At 35.6% G+C, this 20,963-nt stretch overlaps 1 non-coding gene across 1 annotated transcript; it reads left to right on the forward strand.

Annotated features, from left to right (window-relative positions):
• Positions 1 to 17,256: 17,256 nt before the first annotated feature.
• Positions 17,257 to 17,364, forward strand: LOC131170889 (small nucleolar RNA R71). Its single transcript, XR_009141654.1, has one exon. It is a non-coding gene; the product is annotated as a small nucleolar RNA R71 (small nucleolar RNA).
• The last annotated feature ends 3,599 nt before the right edge of the window (positions 17,365 to 20,963 follow it).

The raw sequence follows: 20,963 nt of genomic DNA on the forward strand, positions 1-20,963 counted from the left end.
TAATTCAAGGAGGCAAAATTAACATCTTAAACATGGGATTTAATTAGCTAATACATATACTTCAATTAGCCATATACAATACACTTTCACTACTCCATCAATACTATAATTCACCATGTAATTTTATGAAATTATCAGCCTTCTAAGCTCATCAAAGCTGCCAGAATTTACCACTTGTCCTAGGTCTTCCACAATTACTCAAACCCTACCTCAAAACATCAACATTAAACATACACTTGAAATAATCTTTCTAACTCATGTAATACCTTAATTAACATCACAAAACACCCCTTTTACACATGAATAAATCAAACTCTAAATTCTTCCATGGCTGCCAAATTTTAGTTCACCAAATACCCAACCAATTCTTCAAATTTCTTAACCATTCAACTCATCTCAAAGTTTAATTAAGTGAGGAAGGGAAAACTAGCACTAACCTTTTGTTTGGAGCTTGCTAAACCTTGCAATTTCTTCTTTTTCTTACTACCTAAAGCTTTCACATGGTGTGGAGACAAAGTTTGATGAAGGGAACCTTGAGTTTTAAGTTGAAAATGGGGGAGGATTGAAGCTTGCATGATGAATTCTCATGGAGGAAAAATAGAGACCCATATTTGGCCATGGAAGTGGAATTGAAGAAAATGAATTGTTTTCCTCATAAAATCTGTCCACTTAGTGCTTTTACATGTCCATAATGCTCCACTAATTAAGGTTTATGAATATAATATATGCCACTCACTTTAGGTTAATATTAGTATAATTAAACTTATAGTTATTTCAATTATATCCCCATAATTTCTTTTAATTACATTATGAATAAAAATTCTTATTTTCATGACATTTTCAAATTTTAATACTACTTATTTTTCATGGACATTTAGGTCAAAAGTCAACTCTATATGTCAATTGACCAAAATGCCCCTCTTCGGGTTGCATTTCAAATTTTTCGGTAACACCGATTTAATCCTTGACCCGCCGATTTCTTAAATTTCCATTTTTATTTCTACTGACTTACTAAATTTTTTTTTTGACATTTTCAATGTCAATTACACCTCAGTAGACCTTTAATTATGTCCCGAAAATATTTTCCAGGGTTTCCCGTGGTTTAGGGCTAGTCAACGGTCCTCACCGTAACTTCCCAGTGCAGTCACCCATCGCTACGATTCCAGCACGTTTAACCTAATTGCACTTCATCGCTTTTATTTTCTCTTAATTTTTCTTGTATTTTCTTACCTTGTATCCCATCATTTTATGTCTCCTCACTATCACCAAAATGTAGTTCCAGACATTCTGATAGTCCGAGCAAACATCAGCCGCCGGAACAGTGGAACATACAGACTACTTAAAGTGAGGATGTTACAGAGCGATAGGCTCAAGTTACTAAAGAACACGAGCAACATGAGCAAAATCTTTTTACAGCAACCTATTACTCTTTTAACACAAGTGGAGATGCTTGGTTGATAGATAGTTGCTACACACACCACATGACTTCAGACATCAGTAATTTCAAGAAAATTGAAAAGACCTACTCTTCTAAAGTGAAGATTATGTTGAAGCTAAAAGAAAAGGATTGGTTTGCAGTACAAACAAATTCAAGTACAAAATTAATTCATGATGTTCTATATGTGCTTGAAATAAGTCAAAGTTTGTTGAGTGTAGGTCAGATGTTAGAAAGAAATTATACTTTACATTTTGAGAATATGTCTTGCACTATATTTGATCAGTCTAGTTGTGAGTTATGGACTGCCAAAAGGAAGAGCAAAAGCTTTCCTATTGAGTGGAAGTAAACTGAAATTCATGCCTTTCCTAGTTATGTTGATGATTCCTCATTGTGGCATAAGAGGATGGGTCATTTTAATTACTCTTCATTGAAATATATGCAAAGCAAGGAGTTGGTTAAAGATATGCCTATGGTATGTGATACTAAGGGTGTGTGTGAAGTATTTTAATTGGAGAAGCAAAAAAAAAAAAATTGCCATTTCCAATGAATATGGCTTAAAGAGCATTTCAGAAGCTACAACTCATTCACACTGACATGTGTAGACCTATGAATACTCCATCCTTAAGTGGAAATAAATATTTTATTCTCTTCATTGATGATTTTTCTAAAATGTGCTGGGTTTACTTTTTAAAACAGAAGTTAAAAGTTTTTGGTGTATTTCAAAAATTCAAACCTATGGTGGAGACTTAATCTGATTGTAAAATAAAGATTTTAAGGTATGATAATGGAATTGAATATACTTCTGAGAGGTTTGATAAGTTTTGTGAAGAAGTTAGGATTCATCATCACCATCACGCTTATACTCCTCAACAGAATGGGGTGAGTGAGAAAAAGAATAAAACAATGATGGAAATGGCAAGGTGTCTTTTGTTTAAGAAAGATATGCCTAAGAAGTTTTAGTTGAAGCGATTAACACCTCAGTATATTTGCTGAATTTGTTACCTATAAGAGCCTTAAAAGGTAAAACTCCATTTGAAGCATGGTTTGGGAATAAACCTTTAGTTAGTCATCTAAGAGTGTTTGGATGCATTTGTTACACACTTGTTCTTGATGTTAAAAGGAGTAAGTTGGATCACAAGGTTGAGATTGGAGTGTTTCTTGGACATGGTAGCAATATGAAGGGTTATAGAGTGTTTAATGTGCAAACTGAGAAGGTGATTATCAGCAGAAATATCAAATTTGATGAATTTGCATCTTGGTGTTGGGATAAAAAAGAAGTTGTGACTACTAGCAATGATTTCGCTAGTGGAAACATGCCTCAAGAATAAGATGCAACTCTTTCAGAAGACGAAGTCGATGTTGGAAGTGATTTAGATATTGAAAATGCAGTGAGGGGAACCAGATCCTTAGCTGATATTTATGAACGATACAATATAGCTTTGGTAAAACCTGTGAGTTATGAAGAGGCTACAAAGTCTTCAAATTGGAGGGCTACAATGGAAGAGCTAAAATGATTCATAAAAATGAAACTTGGCAGCTGGTTGACAAGCCTACATAATTAGAGTGAGATATAGAACCAAGTTGAATTTGGATGGTTCAGTTAACAAATTCAAAGCAAGACTAGTTGTCAGAGGCTACTCATAATAGTATGGGGTGGATTTCACAGATACCTTTGCACCAGTAGCAAGGTATGACACGATAAGGCTTCTCATTGCCTTAGCAGCTCAGAAAATTTGGGAAATTTTTTAGCTTGATGTCAAATCGGAAACACCCTCCCGGTAGCAACTCCGTACATTCTACTGTTTCGGTGACTGGTGTCGGTCCGGACAGCTAGAACGTCCGGAAAAATGTTTAAACTAAAGTCAGGAACCATAATTAACTTAAATATTAATAAGAAAAATTTAAGAAAAATTTTAGAAATAAAATACAACCAAGTCAAATGAGCCGGTGCCCAAGCAATGGGTAACCAGAGGGAAGTTGCGGTTCTCGCAACGAGGAGCCCTAGACCCGGGTAAAAATTCATAAAATAATTTTTGGGACTCCAGAGAAGGGTCATTGAGGTTCCTATGGCATTAGAATGCCAAGAAAATACCTAGAAAAAATTTTCAATCGGTACAGACAATTTTGACCCGTTGAGCCAAACGGAGGGCATTTTGGTCATTTCGCCTTTAGAGGTGATTTTTGGCCGACTTGTCCAGTTGAGTAAATAATTAATATGACATAAAATATGAATAAACATTACTAAAAATTGAATTGAAATTAAGTAGAAAAGAAAAGAAAAGAAAAATGAAAAAATGGGACTTTTGACATCACATGATGTCATTAAACTTTCTCTCTTTCCATACATAACCATAAATCTTCATTATTTACATGAACCTCAAAATACATTACACAAGTTTAATTACATATGAGAAAATCAAAATTTATTACAGAATGCCAAAATGACACCTAGTGTCCTACCAATGCACTGCAGAAGTTGAGGTGACACGGACATGCGTAATCGCAGATGGACTCACCCATGCGCTCATCGGGCTCATGATCTGTATCTCCAGAACCTACGCGTGGCAAAAGCAACGCGCTAAGCAATAATGCTTAGTGGTGCAATAATAAAATAAAAGCAATAGCAAAAAAAATAAACATGTAGTGAATGTATATATTTCATTTGTTTTGAATTTGTATATCATTAACTTTGTCCACTTTCATTCATTTTGTTGCCCAAGTAACCTACACTAGATGACTGGACTGGATAAACGAGTAAACTGGCACTGGGTATTAAGTACCTCGGGCCGTCACACCATCGATCACATATGCATCTCCCGGTGTGCAACAGAACAGCTAACAAGCTGTGATAACATCAGGCACAAGGCCAAAGCTCAATACAAGGTCAGAATGGCTAAAAGCCATGAAATCACAGAATGGCGTATTGCCATGTGCAGTACTGCTAACTGAACCCTATTGGCATGCCAAACTATCCAAACCAATCTTGTTAGGTACACTAGGGCATTTGAAACTTTTAAATTCTTCAATTTGTGAATTTCAAGTTTTTGGTGTCACTATTCACCTCATTGGTCAACAAAAATGTTGACTTTTGGATATAAAATACGTACATTGACTTTGGCACTCCCAATATACCACATTTGGCATTCAAAACTTGTTGGCATTAAGAATTTATACTATTATTTGATTGTATGAGCACAGCAAAACAAAAACTAAATGTGATTATTAATCTAAGTATGAGAGATCGGAAAGCACTCTGAACATGAGATCGGTAGGGAAGAAATGCTGAACAGAACTTGACCGAAAATTTAACTCGAACACTTAAGATCGGAATCGAACCAAAACTTTAGCTCTTAAACTTTCGGAAAGGAGGTCGGCAATAAAACTGGTAGGAAAAGATCTAGTGCTAGTTCACTTCATTTATCAACAGAGATCGGGAATATTCTTGACAGGTCCGGAAATCCGGCAACGGGTTTGAAGGATCGGTAAATGATTTGAGAGATCGGCTGAGTTTCAAGGGATGCGTAGGACTTATCATTGATTCACGTCTTTGCGAGGAGAGGTCGGAAATGTGACCGCCTACCAAAGAGGGATCGGAAACGTGATTAGCTACTCCGAGGAAACTTAGCACCGGGGATCGGTTTCAAAGTATTTTGGGGATCGGCCAAAATATGGTGTCGACAGATCTATTGAATGATTTGCTAAAAAGGCCTATTAGTTAATTGTTTGATGTGATTAATTGCTAGTTCATCTTCATAATCCGTAATTATTGTGTAAGATTGAATGTGAGTAGCAATTAGGTTTTATTGATTATGATCTAAGTTTTTGATAATAATCTAAGAAAACAATAGGGTGAATTAAATGATTTATGCTTTATAAATCGTTGTTCAAGCTTAACTACTTTTTGTTCTTAAAGCAGTTATTAATTTGATGAGGATTGCTTAATACTAATTCAGTTAATAATTAGAGTCAACAAGAGTGTTGGGCTCGAATTGATGAGTATAGGAAAGTTAGGGGTTTTACCTCGTTGTTTGGTAAATCTACGTTAAGTGTTCAATAAGAGATAATTATATTTCTTATGTCTATGATTGAATCATGCATTAGAATGTGAATTACCTTGGACTGAAGTTTATTTAAATTGAGAGTTTTATACCTAAATTTAGTTCTTTAATTTCTGAACTTGATTTCTTCTGATTTAGTGTTACAACCCCCCCCCCCCCCCACCTTAATTTCTTTTTCTGTTATACACGTGCACAAAATTTAGCAACTCAGTCTCTAGGGTTTGACTTGGATTACCACTTATTGCATTCATTTAGAAAATATTTCATTATTGATAATTTCAGTTAATTTTTGGTGGAAACAGCAACCATTAGACAGTAAAAGTGTCACTTTACATCAATGGTGAGAAAGCATTCTGCTTTAACTCAATTCAGGTAAGGAAGCTTGCCACTTCTTTCTTTATTTTGTTATTTTGTTTTCTTTTTCCTTGTTAACTTTTCTACTTTATCAAAAGATACAAAAAGAACAGTCATTTCTTATTCAAGATGTTGTCAAGTTCTTAGATTGTGATTCTTTTCATTGCAAGTCTATCTTTACTATGCTTGTGCTCAGCAACAACAGTTGAATATGATTCTAGTGCCATTATCATCAATGGTGAACACAAAATCATTTTCTCTAGTGCAATTCACTATCCCTACAGTACCCCTAAGGTATTGAAAATATCATTGTTCACCACCTGGTGCTAGCACTTCTAGAAAACAAGCAGTTCTTTTAAATGCATTTCCTGATTCTATACTTCTAAGTATTATGATTATGTGGTGGTAGGCAAATGTGACTTGATCTAAGTAACAAGTCCAAGGAGGGCAACCTTGATGCTATTAAAACTTATGTCTTCTGGGATCGCCATGAGCCTATCCGGCGGTTGGTTTGAATTGCTGCTAAACTTCTAAGTTGAAAAAGAAAATTTTGATTTTCTCCCCTAATATATATATATATATATATATATATATATATATATATATATATATATATATATATATATATATATATATATATAAGTGTGTGTGTGTGTGTGTGTGTGTGTGTGTGTGTGTGTGTGTATAATTTCTCTGAAAATTTGGACATTGTAAAATTCTTCACTCTCATTCAAAAAGAGGACTTCATGTCATTCTGCAGATTGGCTTTTACGTTTGTGTTGAATGGAATAATGGGTTTCTTTCTAATATGCTTGTAAAGAGAATACTAACATGCATCTCAGTGACTTCCCTATGAGGTTGGACAATGCTCCAAGGCATTGGATTGAGGACAGACAATGGGATTTACAAGGTTTCATTTTTTACTTGCTCTATTTTTTTTTTCCTTTGCAATGTTCATATCAATACTTGATATGAGCACTATAATTTTGCTTTCTATAGAATGAAATGAAAACTTTTACCACTAAAATTGTAAACATCCTGAAAGAAGCAAAAACATTTGCTCCATATAGAGGACCTATAATTCTTGCACACGTTTTTACATTTGTAGCATTTTTCCTTCTTTCTCCTATATGATTCAAGTAGCATTTATATTTGTATTACTAGGATTTTTTTTTGTCTCAAAGTTACTAAACTTTTGTGTTTGTGCATAATAGATTGAGAATGAATACAGAAACATCATGGGACTTGATGCTGCTATGAACTTCTAAAGTCCAGTCCTGTGGCACGTAACCCTATAAAACAACAAAATGTGAGGTCGGTGGCCTTCATCCAGCCACTACGACACTCAAGTTTGGAAATCATAGGTTGTGAATAAGAGAATAATTCAATAGTGAATTTTTACAAAACTAATGTTCTTGATCCCCCTAGCTGCTTCTAATATTTATAAGTTTTAACGAAAATAGTCTTGCCTTAATCACAGAGACAATCTTAGGTTGACATCTCGAGATTTTCTCCTTATAATCCGGCTTGATCTTTGCTTGACGCTACTATTACTTGGTATAAATTTTGCTTGGCTTGTTTCCCGAGCGATAACTTTGCTCCTTCTCTTGTTGCTATCCCGTTTGGACCTAGACTAAACAATCTTTTATCGGGTTTGATCCTACTCAGTTTAGGTGGTTGAGTCACCTCTGGCTCGACTTTGACTCTTTGAATGAGCATTTGACACTTTCATCGCCACTTTGGATATTTTGGCTCGGTTTTGACTCTTTGAACGAGCATTGATACTTTGACTGCCACATTGACTATTTCACTTAGTTTCGGTGGTGTAGTATCAGGACTTCACGGAAATGCAGGGAAAAGTTACATTCAATGGAGTGCACAAATGGCTGTAGCCTAAAACATTTGAGTTTTGTGGATTATGTGCAAGTAACCAGATGCTCCACTACCCATTGTACTCATTATTTCTAATTCTTCAGCATTAAATAATTTAGTCACAGAAGTTTAAAGTAACATTCATACTAGTAGGCCTCTTAATGGCTCTATTCCATGTTGTGCTGCAGATTGATACCTGCAACGGCTTTTACTGTGATACCTTCCATCCAAACAATCCCATAAGTCCAAAAATTTTGAGAATTGAAGTGGATAGTAGGCTTTTTTTCTACTGAAATAACACTGTTTCTTCTAGTTGACCTTATTGAAATACATAGAATCTGCATTTTTTGTATGTCCTTGTAGGTTTAAGGCCTGGGGTGGGAAAAACCCATATAACACTGCTAAAGATTTGGCATTTTCAATTGCTCGATTTGTCCAAGCTGGTGGGGTCTTGAATAATTATTATATGGTATTTCCCTGCAAAGCAATGACTTCATATGTTTATTTTCACTGGACTTATGTTTGCTTTAACTTATTGACAAGTTTTTCTTAACCTCCATTCAGTAACATGGAGGAACCAACTTTGGACCCAACGCAGGAGGTCCATATATAACCACATCATATGATTATAAGGTTCCAATTGATGAATATGGTAATTCACAATTAAATCTATGTTGATATATACTTTAAACCTTGATTGATGTATTGCCAGCAAAAATATCAATTATTGCCATTAACAATGTCATGGCATAAAAGTTTAAGACTTGCAGGGAATTTGAATAAGCCAAAGTGGGGGCATCTCAAGCAACTCCATGCATCTATCAAATTGGGAAAGAAAATAATCACCAATTGCTGATCGCTTTATCGTTTGGATTGAAGATCCTCCATCCCCCTATTCTGGACGATCTTTTCTTGACTGATTTATTAAGGTTTTTTTATTCCTTATACATGCTTATTTTTCCCAAATATAAATGAATAAATAAACACAAGAAGGATTGAGCATTTGTTATGCTAATTAGGCGTTATTGTCAGCAGAAACATATGACCATGTTACAAGTTTGTAATTGAATAAAACCGATATTTACTGCCATCTAGTTTCACTGTGCAGGTGCTGGATAGCAGAATAATAATTGGCAGGTGATCCTATGACTTCAAATTCTCAAATTTGACTTAGATCAGAAGGATTTCTCTTTCCCCAAGTATCTAGAACTGCTATCACGATGTTTAGCTTTAAGGACTACCTCCTGTGTTGTGGTACCAATGATCTCACTAGTAAGTTTCTAGTTGACACTCGTATAGCTTCAACAGTGTCCTGAGTTCAACAATCCTCATTCCAATCATTCAATCACTTAAAAAAAATTTATAGCCTATCAACAAATTAACATTATGATGGTGATGCCACCCTGAGTTCGATAGAGAATTTCACCTTAGTACCAATGCATAAAAGAATATTTTTCTTTGCAAATATTTATTGCTTTGCAGAAAAACTATTGTATACATAAAATAGGCTTCATGACAATAAAAATCATCAACTTATATAATATTTTCAGTTGTATATCCTTCTAGTTTTATCAATTCAGATAACATGCTTTAATCACTTTACAATCATATCCTTAGATGCCTGTCTAAATCTACCATTAATTTAATAACGTGGATACTAAGCAGGAGCTGTAAGTGATTAGTGTGCTGAGAACAAGCCAATCTGATATGAACTCCACTTCTAGCCATGGAAATTCCAAGGGACCATGCTGCTCCTTCTAGAAGGGCTCTCTGACGCTATGCATAGTAGGCATATGGTGGAAAAGGTGGAAGAGATAATCTTTTGCCAATTTAAATTTATTACATTTGATTTGCTTGCGTAGTAATTTGCACTTAAGTGAAAGTTTTTGGGCTTTTGCAGGAATGTCTTGGGAAGGAGAAGTATTGTATTGTTGTGTATGATGCCACATTTTTAGTACAGGAACCTCAAGGAATTAACAATAGGCCAGCTGTCTAAGCTCTTTGCTCAAAAGCCAATTAAGGAAATACCATCAAATTAATGAAATTGTTATATGTAACCAATTTTTTAATTAAATTGTTTGGATTAATAATTAGACTTGTCAATTTATAAAAACATTGGACTATTAAAAGATGATCCATGATACCAGAAGATTGCAGATATAAACTGATTTTTTTTTTTTTTATCAAGAGAAGGGAAAAATGATGATGGGTTTGCTCAAGATTATGCCAAAGAAGAATGTTACATCAAAGTTCCTGAAAGATGAAAAACATAGATCTTTTATTATCACCATTATTTTTGATAAGAACAACACCACTTTCCACAGTATCATTGTAGCACATCATAGGTATTTCCTCCTACTTCTTCACCTTCAATACTACACACTTTTTAGTCAATCTTCTAATAATTAAATTCATACAAAATTTTTAATTTAAACTTCATTTTAATTTGTGTGTGTGACTTTTTATAAAGAAATGTAAAACAAAGATTTCCAAAAGAATAGTTTTCGCAATATTGTTTTATTCTTGAGAATATTATATTTCTTTCTAAGAAAATCACGAGATGAGTTCCATAAAATTCATGGATCCAGAGCAGCTCAATTGGTAAGAGGCGAAGCAAACCCGTGAGATGATATGGGTTCGAATCCTAGCTCTGCAGGGCGAAGGGATTGAACTCCACCAAAGCGGACAGTACCGATTTGAGTTGCATCGCCGGCCTCTGAGAAGTGCACGCAAGATGGCCACCCATAGAGGGCTTGAGCTGGGCCCACTAAGTCGAGTGTGACAATAAAAAGGCGCCTTTTTATTGTCACACCCCTTAGTGGGCCCGGCCCCTCTATGGGTGGCCATCTTACGGCGTGCACTCTAGAGGCCGGCGATGCAACTCAAATCAGATCGCCCACTTTGGTGGAGTTCAATCCCTTCGCCTGCAGCTAGGATTCGAACCCATATCACCTCACGGTTGCTTCGCCTCTTACTGAGTCGCTCTATGGTGGCCATCTTGCGTCCCCTCAGAGCGGCGATGCAACTCAAATGGATCGTCGCTTTGGTGGAGTTCAATCCCGCCGCCTGCGAGCTAGGATTCGAACCCATATCACCTCACGGATTTGCTTCGCCTCTTACCAATTGAGCAGCGCAAGTGGTAAGAGGCGAAGCAAATCAGGGAGGTGATATGGGTTCAAATCCCAGCTCACAGGGGATTGAACTCCACCAAAGCGGACAGTACCGATTTGAGTTGCATCGCCGGCCTCTAGAGGGGTACGCCGGTAAGATGGCCACCCATAAAGGGGCTTGAGCTGGGGCCCACTAAGCCGGGGTGTGACATATGCACTCTCCTTATGCACAATTCGGCAGGTGTTGGAACAGTGTTTCTTCTCCTCATGCGGATCTGCATAGCTTATGCGGCAAGTTATGCGCAATTTTGTCAATGCATATTTTCACTTGAAAACTTATTTTTGACATCTTTGGTGTAGAAGTCACTCCTCAATGGAAAATTTTCTTTTCAGTCCTTCAAAAACATCATTTTTCCTACAAACAAATTAATCCAAAATTGACAATTATGAAAAACTAACTAAATAACTAATGAAATTAGCTAAAAGTAACTAATAATCAAATAAAATGGCTATGAAATTAAACCTAAATGATTATGCAAAATGTATGCATCAAATACCCCTAAACTCAAGCTTTTGTTTGTCCTCAAGCAAACTTTAAAGTGTGATGCAATTTTTTAGGGGTGCCTTATCCAAAGAGCTATGAAAATCACCTATTAAAGTAACTTAACATACCTTTAGCCATACCAGCAATCCATATACCCATCCTTCAAAATGCAAAGAATCTAATGCTTATCCAAGCTTTCACCGCTTAGCCATCAAGTCAATTATCATTCAAAATCTCCAAACCAACCAATCAAAAGAGAGAGTCATGCTCAAAAGGAATTCTAGGACAATCAATAACCAAAGTGTCTCTATATAGAATGATGGAATTAAATGAATGAATAGATAATTTTCCAATCCCATAGGCAAATTCCCTATTCCTATCTCCACTAATGTAGCAAGTACTATCAAGAGATCAAAGGTCTTTTTAGGGATGTAATGGGGCCATGGGGTTCAAAAATGAGGCTAAGAAGAAAAATGGGTAAAAAGGATTCAAAGCATGAGAATATTTTCAATTTTGACAACATAAGGTACACTTCTTATTTTATTATATTTTTTTTCTTTTTCTCTTTTTTTTTTTATATATGGAGGAGAGAAATACACAATGAGAATTGTCAAGTGCTGGCATAGTTTACAAAATACATAAAAATGGAGGGACATTTTGATTATTTAAACTTGTATTTTGCATTTTCTTTTGATGATTGTCCCTAAAATTTGCCACCCCCAAACTCATTTCTTTTAATACTTTGGGTGGATTTCTTTCATTTTGAATGACAATGGTGAAAAGCACATATACTAGCACTTTTACAAGGTGACAAGCATTTCTTCTCCCTTTTATTGCATTTTTTCTTTTCTCTCTCTTTTTTTTTTTTTTTTTGAATATGTACCTAATGTTATAAATAATTATTCTCATGAAAAGGGTTGGAGTGTTTGGTTCATTGGCTAGGTAACAATAAGGATTTCAAGAAAAATTAGGGATAAAAAGGCTCAAAGGGGTTTGCAAGGGTAAATTTTAATTGGGAAAAAGGGCCAAAGGTTTAAAATGAGAAGGTTTAAATCAAAGAATGCCTAATCATCTCTCTTTTCAAGTACAAGCTGGTATTTCGCCTTGAAAGGTTTAGAGAATTTGTTCTAGGATTGGTGAGACATCTTTGACTACCTTATATCCAATAACTCCCTCTAAACACTTCCATCTCCAAATGACTAGTTGGGTGGCTTTTTGGCTAAGAAGATATAGGCAAGGGATAGACACTTCAAAACCTTGCATCTCTTAGGAAACTTTCAATCCACAAACCCAACTAAAGGTAAGTCAAATCACTCTCATAGGCAACTTTTCAATACTCAAGGGATTTGGCAAAAGATTTTAATGCATGATGCATGATTCCTAAAAATGAGTAATGCATTAACTAAATGAAGGAAGTCTAATTGTGTGCAATGTGTACAATTTCTAAGTGATGTATAATGTGTGTGTAAATGTGTTATGTATATGTATGTAAGGATGTATATGTAAAATATTTACAATATATGTAAATGGAATGGGATGAGATGCTCCTATACTCAAAATGTGAAAATGAAGCAAAAATCAAAATGTGCACCCCCAAACTCAAAATTAGACATTGTCCTCAATGTCTCAAGTAGTGCATTATCAAAACTCAAAGTAAACAGGAATTACCAGGAATTGTGAGATTTAAGAGTTACCTGGTATGGAGCAGATGAGAATTCAAGATATAATGGAGATGCATAAGAAGCTGCACAGGTTATGCAGAATAAAGTGCTGTCCAGAACAGGTGCATAAGGAAGGTGCATAAGCTGTGCGGTTCTGCATGAGTGGCAATAAGGACTGCACAGGCTATGCAAAACATTTGCATAAGGGTATTCATAGCCTATGCAGTATATTCAAAAGCTGCTGCATGATGATAAGCAAGGGAAAATGTGCAACCACCAGTAGAAGCATGCAAATATATACATAGTATGGACAAATATGCACAAAGTGAAAGATGCAGAGAAAAGTTAGGGCAAATGTGGCGAAAATAGGAGTGGAGAAAAAGAGGAGAGGTAATGCTGGAATAAATGGACGTGGGGGGAAAAAGGAGTGAACAGGAATATCGGGAGGTGGAGGTGGGAAAAATGGTGCCGAAAACAAATTTGATTTGAACAGGGTTTGTGTAAAAACTGCATAAGTGAAAAGTGAGTTGTGCATAACTTATGCACTCTCTTATGCATGTTTCGGTGGGTGATAAAAAGGTGTGAAAAACTGATTATGCAGGAATGCATAACTTATGCACTAACTTATGCAAGTTCCGGCTTGCTTTGGACTTCAGAGAAATAGCTCATGTAAAAGTGCATAAGTCATGCACTGTCCTTATGCACTGTTCGATAAGTTTTGACTTTCAGGGAGAGTGGTCATGCGGAAGTGCATAAGCTATGCACTCTGCTTATGCACCTGTTGGCATGTTTTGGTTTTTGGAAAATGTGGTCATGCAGTTGTGCATAAGCTATGCACTCTGCTTATGCACTTTTCGGTGGGTTTTGAAATTTGGGGTTGGTGGTTATGCAGAAGTGCATAAGCTATGCACTCTGCTTATGCACCTCTCGGCAGGTTTTGGGTTTCAGAAAATGTGGTCATGCAGTTGTGCATAAGTCATGCACCCTCCTTATGCACCTCTCGGCAAGTTTTGAGATTTTGGGTTGGTGGTCATGCAATTGTGCATAAGCCATGCACTCTCCTTATGCAGGTCTCGGCAAAGAGAGAAAATCAGAGTTTTTGGTCATGCGGAAGTGCATAAGTCATGCACTCTGCTTATGCACCCCTCGGCAGGTTTTGATTTTTGGAGTTTCTGGTTATGCAGAAGTGCATAAGTCATGCACCCTCCTTATGCAGACTTCGGCAGAGAGAGAAAATGAAGAATTTGAAGTTATGCAAATGTGCATAAGTCATGCACTCTGCTTATGCAGGTTTCGAAAGATATGAAATTTGACAAAATTAGGCTATGCAGAGTTGCATAAGCTATGCACTCTTCTTATGCAGTTTTTAGCAGGGTGAGAAAATGGCAAAATTTGTGATCTAAAAGCTACATAAGCTATGCAGTTACTTATGCACAATTCAACAAGAATGAGATTACAACTGAAAATGATTTGCAAGTGTGAAAAATGCCCTAGAATGAAGAAATATAATTCTATGAAGCATAAATCATGAGAAATTATCACCAAAAACACATCAACATATACAAAATCCATCAAAATTACATCACACATGCTTGTAAAAATGAATTCTGCATAAAAGGCATTTGTGACCCATGCCATTTTGACTCAAATTTTGCAAATCAACATTTAGCACATTAAAACTCAATAAAATCTGCATAAAGTTGCATCTATTAACAAATGATGAACTCCCCAAGTCATGCCAAGAAAAATGCAGCATTTCCACCTTAAATCCCACAACCCAAATAAGCTCATAACTGCAAAAATGGCTCACTTACCACCATATTAACATTAAAAGCACATATACTTAAAAGTTACACACCCAACCTCACCAAGAAACATAAGCCATATGCTGCAGACCCTACCTTGCTGCAAAATTCATTTTTCTGCATAAACAAAGTAGCAAACCTGCACATGTTATGCAGTAAAAATCAGTCAATTTTGGGAGAGTTGAAGGACATAATTTCAGTTTAAGAGTCACTCTCCAGCAGTTCACCAACCTTCCTTCATTAAAATACATCTACAAGGGACAAGATTCAACAATGTCAAAAATTGAATTTGGGGAGATTTAAGATAAAAACAAAAGCAATGTAAATAAAAGTAAATCAACAAAAGCAAGATAAAAGAACTTGGGGTGCCTCCCAAGAGCGTTAATTTATAGTCCTTAGCTGGACTCTTGTCATGTTTCATGGTGGCTAGAATTGGAATTTATTGCCTTTGTTTCCAATAGGTGCTTCAATGAATCTATACTTAATTTTCTTTCCATCACAAGAGAAGATCTTTGTTGCTTTGTCTAAAAATCCAACCATTTCTTTCTTGACAACCTTTGGTGCATCTTTTTCTTTGAGAGATGGTTGCTTTGCTTTACTTTTCTCCCCTTGCTCAACTTGAAAGATTGGTGCCATAGGACAAGATGGATTACCCTTTAAATGTTGTGCAAATGCAGCCTCTTTTGGATTTTCATCATTGATACTCCCTTCATGGATAAGACAACTTTCAAGAGAAGCCTTCGGATAGCTCTTTCTAAAGTGCTCTTTTACTAACTCATCAACTATATCAATTCTCAAACAAGAGTCTACATCTTCGTGTTGCTTCTTCTTATCATTGCCAATGTTGAAGACTAAATGATCCTCTCCGATTCTGAGAGTAAGCTTTTCACCTTTCACGTCAATCAAAGCACTAGCTGTAGCTAGGAAAGGCCTCCCCAAAATGATTGGGATATTAGAATCCTCTTCCATGTCCAATATGACAAAGTCAACAGGTATATAGAACTTCCCAACCTTCAGAGGCACATTCTCCAAAATCCCTTCAGGATACTTAATTGATCTGTTAGCTAACTGAAGAGAAATGTGGGTCGGCTTAAGATCTCCCATGTTGAGCTTCTCATAGATGGAAAGGGGCATAAGGCTTACACTAGCCCCTAAATCACATAAAGCTTTTATAGAACATGATTCCCCAATGTGACATGGAATTGAAAAACTCCCTGGATCTTTGAGCTTTGGAGGAAGTTTCCTTTGGAGGATAGCACTGCATTCCTCAGTTAAGGCTACAATCTCATAATCTTCAAGTCTTCTTTTGTTTGAGAGAATTTCTTTCAAAAACTTAGCATAAGAAGGCATCTGGGAAAGAGCATCAATAAAAGGCACATCTATATATAGCTTCTTTAAAACCTCTAAGAACTTCCCAAATTGCTTATCAATCTTGGCTTTTTGAAATCTCTGTGGAAAGGGAAGCTGTGGCTTGTAAGGCTCTGGAGGTATATATTTCTCTTCTTTCTCTCCAACCTCTTTACCTTTTCTTGCACTCCCTTTTTCACTCTTTTGTTTTTCATCTCTCTCAACATCTTTCTCATTTTCTCTCTTCTCAACCTTTTCACTATTCTCAGTATGCACTATTTTACCACTCCTCAGTGTGATGGCATGACATTGCTCCCTTGGATTTTCTGTTTGACTAGGAAGTTTCCCTATATATTTGGTACTTGATGAGCGTGCTTGTTGTGCAATCTGATTTTCCAGCATCCTATTGTGTGTTTGCATTTGTTCCAGCCTTGCTTTCATCTCTCTCAACTCTTCATCACGCTTAATTTGATTAGCAAGAATTTGTTGTAATAAAGCCTCTATGGTGGAACTTTGTTCTTGCTGTCTTGGTAAAGGTGCAGGATTTGCATTCTTTTGCTGAAAACTAGGTGGTGGTTGCCTAGGTTGTTGGTATTGATGCTCTTGTTGTTGTGATGGAAAGTTCTGAGTTGAAGCTTGATTTTGTTGATTCTCCCATGAAAAATTAGGATGATTCCTCCAAGCATATGAAGGATAATCTACTCCACAGCTCATTGTTCCTTCTGCATAAGTAACTTGTTGAGAACTTCCAGAACATGATGATGAACTGACTAGCATACTTAAATCCTCCATTTTCTTAGCAAGGACATTAGTGAGTGCATCAAATTTGGCATTGATCATGTTGAATGGATCAAGCTCATACATTCCAAAGAACTTGCCTTTTTTGAGTTGGAGTTGACCCTCTTGGACTACTCCATAGATGACTGTTCTTTGCTATTTTCTCTAATAACTCATAAGCTTCATCTTCATGCTTAATGATGAATTCCCCTCCAGTTTGAGCATCAATGATTCCTCTGATAGCAGGAGTGACATTTGTGTAAAAATTCTGGTTTATCATCCATTTAGGAATGGCATGATGTGGACATTGTCTCTCCAATTCCTTCCATCTCATCCATGACTCATAAAGAGTCTCATCTTCTCTTGGTCTAAAAGCAATCATTTGATTCCTCAACTCTTGAGTTTTTCCAGGTGGAAAGTATTGGGCAAGAAATGCATCGTTGAGTCGCTCCCAATTTGTAATTGAGTTGTGAGGTAAAGAATCAAGCCAATCCAATGCTCTATCTTTCAAAGAGAATGGAAACAATTTTAGCCTTGCTGCATCATCAGATACTCCTGGTTGCTTTTGCATGTCACAGATCATAACGAACTTCTTAAGATAAGTATGAGGATTTTCTGAAGGATGACCTCCGAATTGAGAATTCTGAATCATTTGTAGTACTCCAAAATCCATCTTATAACTATTTGCATCAATTCTTGGTCTTGCTATACTCTCTCTTAAATCATCAAAATGAGGAAATGCGTGATCCATCATACTTCCCTTAGGCACATTAGCATTTACAACTTCTTCACCATGAGCTGCATTTTCATTGTTTCGATCATTTTCAGCATTATCACCACCGATTCCAACTCTTTCTTCAGCCATTTCTGTTTCAATTTCAGCTGCTCTCAATGCTTCTTTTCTTCTTCTAGTTTCTTTCTTGTTGGCTCTACAAAACTTCTCAATTTCAGGATTAAATAATAAGGATGTGTCACTTGTGCTTCTAGCTCTTCTCATAAAAGATTAAGAGTACCTAAAAAAAAAACAAACAAACACTAAATGAAAAGATAACAAAGATAAAACTATAAACAACTAAAATAATCAAGAATTCAATCTTAAACAAAGAACTCCTCGGCAACGGCGCCAAAAACTTGATGTGTCCCAACCGCAAGTGCACGGGTCGTTCAAGTAGTATAGAAAAAGATATCATTCCCACGAGAAGTTGTGTTAATGATTGAATTTTTGATGTAAAATAAAATATGTTAAAATTGTATTTTAATCAAATTAATAAAAGAAATTTAGGAAATTGAAGCATAAGGTATGAAAATGCAAAACTAAATTCAAACAATGACTAATTTAATAATTCGCAAAATAAAGAAATTGATAATAATGAAAATTAATAAAATGAGATTAAACTAAACACTCAAAAGTAAAATTTCAAGCAATAATTGATGAAAGACGATTCTGGAGTTAAGGGTTCATATTTAAGTCATTTTGGGATTTTCCCTAGCTAGCCCAATCCATGAAATTTATGGGTTTAAAGGAGATTAATTCTAAAATCCTTTGAAAACTCTTTCGAGTGAGACAAAGAGTGCCTTAATTAACTTAATCCTACTTTCGTGGAGTTAAAATTAACCAAGACCCATTAGGTTCTTTAATCAATCTATTAAAACCCTCTTAACCCTTAGTCTATTTCTAGATCTAAGTTAATTAAGTCCAATTTCTTGATTAACTATCACTTGGTTTTCTCCTTTCGGTGCTTCAACCAAGGATTAAGAACATAACTTAATGGGGCCCTTCATTAAGCATGTGAATAAGCACACAAGAAATGGATTAAACCTCATAAATTCATTAAATTGGGACTAACCCAGTTCAAATCCACAAAAATAACTAAATATTACATCCCTTACTCCAGAATAAAAGGTAAAACTACTCACTATCCATAATGCTTACAAGATATAATGAGTTTAAATGGAAATAAAGCTTTAATCTAAGCTAAGAAACAAGAAACTAAACACTAGAAATGTAGGAAAAATGTAAGAAAAGAAAGAAATCTCCAAATCTGGTTGGAAATGGAGTGGGAGATGATTGTGACTCTTCAGCTGCTGCCTCCCCCATTCCTTTTCTTCCTCTACTTGCTTCCTCCCCTTTCTAAAATGGGAAATGGGACTATTTATAGCATTTTCTGATATGGAGCCCTAAAATGGTGTGTTTTAGGAGGAATTTTCAGAGGGAATCTTCTGCCAGCTCATTAATGAAACCTTTGTGGGACTACATAAGTGGATTGCATAAGTTATGCAGTCCCTTATGCGATTTATTTGTTTAGTTCACTTATGCAAAACTGCATGACTTGGCGCATAGGTTATGCACATTTCCGTGAGATTGCATAAGGGAGGCGTGAATCTGCATAAGCTATGCACTCTTCTTATGCACAATTCGGCAGGTGTTGGAACAGTGTTTCTTCTCCTCATGCGGATCTGCATAGCTTATGCGGCAAGTTATGCGCAATTTTGTTAATGCATATTTCCACTTGAAAACTTGTTTTTGACATCTTTGGTGTAGAAGTCACTCCTCAATGGCAAAATTTCTTTTCAGTCCTTCAAAAACATCATTTTTCCTACAAAACAAAGTAAAAATTACAAATTAATCCAAAATTGACAATTATGAAAAACTAACTAAATAACTAATGAAATTAGCTAAAAGTAACTAATAATCAAATAAAATGGCTATGAAATTAAACCTAAATGATTATGCAAAATGTATGCATCAAAAGATTAAGTATCATTTCATCAGAAACGCTGAGAAAGAAGAAGAAGTGAAGTTGGTTCATTGTTGTTCAGAAGTCCATTAAGCTGATATTCTAACTAAGCCCTTGTCCAAAGTAAGGTTTGAAACATTAAGGAAGACCTTTGGTGTTTCCAGCAAAAGGGCTAAGGATGAGTGTTGATGTAAAGTGACACTTTTGCTGTCACTTGTTCGTTAAGTTTTGGTTGATGATTATTTTGTAATGTACTAAAGTATGGGTTAATATGGCTGATTTCAGTTCAGCAGATATGTATGGGTTTAATCAGTGAAGTATGGGGCTTTTCTTGTAAAACTTAACTTAATGTACTAGTGCTTATATATATTTTGAATTAATGAAATATTGCAGTAGAGAAAGAGAGTTCTCCTGCAATTTCTCCCCATTTTCTTTGTTCTCTATGCTTACACTTACATAGACAACCCCAACATCTAAAATTAGGCAATGGTCCATATCTAGACAATAATGTCTCCCTAAATTATCTTTAACAAGGGATAAAACAGATTTATAGGTTTTAGTTACAACCAATCGCTCTTCTTCCTTCTAAATTAGTTATCAAGTAGTCATCAACTGTTTAACTCTCCAAAAGAAATTAGGAGTTCCTCTTTTATAATGATGTGAAATTAGTTAGTACATTTTTGTCTTATGGCCTCATTTTCACATACCATTAATTGTAAGGATGCCAGAATTGTTGAAGACTGGAGTGTCCTGATTTATGACTAACAGGAAATGTTTCTACAATGTAATTTTATCATGCTCTTGATAATAATTAATGGCAACCCAAACACAATAAACCCTCTCTCATCTTCAACAAGCTAATAACTCATCAATCTTCTACTAACTCGAATTCCTTTTCTATTCAACTTCTTAGAAAATGAGAGAAATTAAAAGAAAAATAAGTAAAACAAAAAAAAGCTAATGTTAAAGAAATGGATATGCTTGTAATGATGATAAGGACTGCAGAGATGAGTTTAATGAGCCCTCAACTCAAGCATGCCATCTTCACTCCTATAAAGGGTTGCTGAATTTCGAAAATTTTGTGCCATAGTTGAGATCATCGGTAATTTTTTGCGAAATTTAAAAGATTGTTGTTGATATAGTACGGATAAAAATCCGATCCAGAAGGAAAAGGATTTGGATCTTCAAATTCGAATTTGATTCAAATTTCATCGGTATATAATTTTGAATTAGATTCGAATTAGATTCAAAATCCTCTC

Source organism: Hevea brasiliensis, chromosome 11, assembly GCF_030052815.1.
Source record: "Hevea brasiliensis isolate MT/VB/25A 57/8 chromosome 11, ASM3005281v1, whole genome shotgun sequence".
Lineage (NCBI taxonomy): Eukaryota > Viridiplantae > Streptophyta > Magnoliopsida > Malpighiales > Euphorbiaceae > Hevea > Hevea brasiliensis.